Source organism: Leptodactylus fuscus, chromosome 2 (assembly GCF_031893055.1).
Source record: "Leptodactylus fuscus isolate aLepFus1 chromosome 2, aLepFus1.hap2, whole genome shotgun sequence".
In the NCBI taxonomy this organism is placed as follows: Eukaryota; Metazoa; Chordata; class Amphibia; order Anura; family Leptodactylidae; genus Leptodactylus; species Leptodactylus fuscus.
Window position 1 is genome coordinate 143,896,093 of NC_134266.1, and position 4,319 is coordinate 143,900,411.

Genomic DNA, 4,319 nt, shown 5'->3' on the forward strand with positions numbered 1-4,319 from the left:
ATCCATAAAAAGTCTAGTTTAAAGTTTGCCACAAGCCACCTGGGAGACACACCAAACATGTGGAAGAAGGTGCTATGGTCAGATGAAACCAAAATAAAACTTTTTGGCCACAATACAAAATGATATGTTTGGTGTAAAAGCAACACAGCTCATCACCCTGAACACACCCGCACTGTCAAACATGGCGGTGGCAGCATCATGGTTCGGGCCTGCTTTTATTCAGCAGGGACAGGGAAGATGGTTAACATTGATGGGAAGATGGATAGAGTCAAATACAGGACCATTCTGGAAGAAAACCTGTTGGAGCCTGCAAAAGACCTGATACTGGGATGCAGATTTTTCTTCCAACAAGACAATGATCCAAAACATAAAGCAAAATCTACAATGGAATGGTTCACAAATAAACCTATCCAGGTGTTAGAATGGCCAAGTCAAAGTCCAGACCTGAATCTAATCAAGAATCTGTGGAAAGAGCTGAAAACTGCTGTTCACAAACGCTCTCCATCCAACCTCACTGAGCTCGAGTTGTTCTGCAAGAAAGATTGGGCAAGAATTTCAGTCTCTCGATGTGTAAAACTGATAGAGACATACCCCAAGCAACTTGCAGCTGTAATCGCAGCAAAAGGTGGTGCTACAAAGTATTAATGCACGGGGGACAAATAAACTGAAAAGTGGGGCGTGCAAAATTTTCATTTGTTAAAAAAGTTTAAAATATCCAATAAAAAGTTTTTATTGAATATCCAATAAAAAGTTTTTATTGAATAATAAAATCTGTGTCAGAGTTCTTCAATTATAAAAAGTACTTCTCTATCATCCTCATGGCCATTGCAGATGCCCAGTACCGTTTCTTTGCTGTGGACATTAAAGCATATGGCCTAAGCAATGACTTCAAAGTATTCAAGAACTCTGCTATGGGACAATTAGGACTTCCATCACTGAGACCCTTTCCTGGAACTGACGGACCTCCTATATGCCCTTTGTTCTTGTTGGTGATGATGCCTTCCCGAAGTGTGGCAACTTGCTGAAGCCATATTCAACTTGTGGAAAGAACTATTGGAAACAGATCTTCAATTACTGTCTTTCCAGATCCAGGTGACAAGTGGAGTGTGCTTTTGGCATCCTGATTGCAAAATGGAGGATCTTCACTCAACCCATTCAGCTTGTACTACAGGGAGTCGATGTGGTCAAGGAATGTGTTGTACTCCATAAATACTTTCTTTCCAGAAAGCCTCTTGCAATAGACTCAGAGGAGATGGACTATACACTGGAAAGCCTGGAATCTGCTGTACCAAGGTCAACAGTTGCAGTCAACCAGGTGCAGGACCAATTTGCCAAATTCTTTCTTTCCAATGCTGGATGGGTCAATTGGCATTAGCTCATGGTTTGAACTTGGATTTTTTTTTTCACCTTTTTTGTTTTTTTTGAAGGCTAATCAAAATTAATGTGTGTAATGATTTTTTTCCTAATCAATTGTTTTATATACGTTTTTAAAAATTTTAAAATTAATTTTAGAATCCAATCATTTTTTCAACTAATATTTCATTTTGGTTACCCTTTGTTACTAGTGTATTGAATTTTATGAACTTAAACATTATTTCCCTTGGAAGCTATTTCTTTATCTTTGTTTCTGTTTTTCAGTCCATCCTCATGGGTAGCCCACTTAGTATTCAGAGCTCAATACCGCTATCTGTGATTATGGACTTGGATCCAGAGACAAATTTTCATGTATAAATATCTTAAAGTAAATTTTTGTGTTTTAGCATGAAAATTATTGTGTGATTATTTTTTTTATAATCTGTTTCATTTGTAAAATCTTTTAAAGGAAAATGAAATGACACTTTATATATTATTAGCATGACTGTTTAATTCATGAATTTTCTTCTTAGATTTGTTGCAGTATTGCTATATTGTTTTCCTTTTTACAGCTTTTTGGACCAACCTTTTGAAGCCAACTGTGCTGTGAGACTTTTATGTATAAAAAAGGGGGAAAAAAAGGCAGAAAGAAGTGACCTTGTACGGAACCTATTAAACGTTTTAACGGGAATAATAACCCAAAACCGAAGCCCCTATATTAGGGTGCTCACCTGGGTGGGTTGTGTACAGACACAACCACTATGACAGCATTAGAGATTGGGAGTTGCCACATTCCCTGAGTGACTGTTCTTGGGGTAACCAAGACAGTATAGACAAATCCAAGTCAAGCAGAACTGCTTCAACCCCTTTTTTTAAAAAATAGTGGACAGTAACAGTTTGTTAGATTATAAAATTGACCAATACACAAAATGGAAACTAAATGTCCCCTTCAGTCAGTTTAAAAGGTGAAGGAGAAACTGCCCATCTAAGGGCATCTGTACTGTTGTTAATGTCTATCGCTGTCTTCCATCATAAGATGACAGCAACGGACATTAAACTGTCCCAGAGAAGGCTACAGACTGATTCTGTGTCCATTCTCATTGACATTAATGTAAACAATATGATTGAAGTTATTTTCAGTTTTTATAGTGTCAATTTTCTTGCTTTTTTTTTCTGCTTTCTGTGCATGTGCAGAAAAAAAGACAGTAATAACAGAAAGTATTACAGACATCTGTCTGTTACCGTCAACTAGTCATAGACATCAACATTAGAAAATAACGGATGCTTGCTGACTGTTATAAGTCCATTATTTTGAACAGACAGTTAAGTTACTACGTCACCGAAAAAAAGAATTGAAATGTGACAGACTTTTTTGTAAACAGACACTAAAAGGCACTAATGGACAACATTATAACCGTTCTGTGTGAGTTGTCAACATTTAACGATAGTGTGAATGCCCCCTAACTCTAAACTCTGATAAAATATCGAGCAAAATCACAGCCAAACGCTTTCATAAGAAGAAACTGTCCACACTGCTGTGGCTACCAAGCTATTTTACAACTATATATATATATATATATATATATATATATATATATATATCCAACGGCTGGTCAGGTAATGGAGGGGGTGTACATCTCACCCAGACTACTAAGGTGGGTGAGATGAGAAGACTCCAGAAAGAATGTTTCTCAGTAGATAACTATTGTCTGCTGAGGGTTATTTCAGAGTTCCGGTTATTGGGCTGGATTTTTAGGAATGACAGGTAGGTTGGTAGTGGGACCTGTCATTTCATCCCCCCCCCCTCTCCAGTCCACACTTTGGGGATGTTCCAGCAGCGACTCAGCTGCAGAGAGTCTCCTCATCAAGGGAGCTTAAGAAGCCAGCTCCAGCAGCAGACTTTGGGGCAGAGCTTGGCTGGAAAGCTAACAGAGAGGTCATATTTTTGGAGCTGTGTCCTGAATGATTCTACTGGCTTTTGATTTCAGTTATTATAGGTGAGGAAACCTATTCTATGTTTAGTTAGAGCCTAGCTGGGCAGGTATTTATTTTAGTATTGTTTCCTTTTGTTGCTGCATCACCTTTTTGAGTGAAAATAAACTACTCTACCTTTGTTTTGGACTAAAGAATCTGGACTTTTGTGTCTATGCCACTCCACCTAGCAACCCCAGACCCGGACAATATATATATATATATATATATATATATATATATATATAATTATTATTATTATTTTTTAAACATTTTTAAACACATAGAGAACAAGGTTCCAATAAGCATTGAGGGACATGATGACAAATAATACAGTAATTAGCAAAACATGGGAACCGGTTTGGAAAGAGAACTATCAAGTTCGGAACCTAAACTGATCAGGTACCTTCCTTTTTTGGAAAAGTGTTTAATATACCCAAGGAATGTAGCAGAAATATTTTTTATTCCTGGGTTTCGGGAAGGTATTAAGTCCCACACCACATGAATGAAAGTGACCCTACACATGTATTGGTAGGACTTATTTGCTCCATCCAGGAGGTCAGAGTTTGAAGACACTGAGGATTGGTTATGGAAGTATCCGGCAACCCTGCACCTTCCAGTCATTGAATTTGAGCAAGTATTTCCTCACAGAATCTTACTTTCTCCTCCCTAAACCTATTCACCTGGTCATCCAATCTCAGCAAGGAATCTTGGCAGATCCTTGCGAGATCCTCATAATCTGCTGGCTGTTTCTTGCCTGCTCTCTAAATAGAAATGTAATGAAAATTTGGAAAAAAAAATGCTGTTTTAAAGTTTGAACTTTGAATTTGCATGCCTTTCATATAGAAAGTCACACTACCCAAATTACTTCATAAATATTATGTACCATATCTCTGTTTTATGTAATAATACTATCAAATAATGCACTCAAACTTCAATCACCCTTTCATGTTTTTCAGAAAGTATAAGGCTTACAAATCAAGCAGTAATTTTCC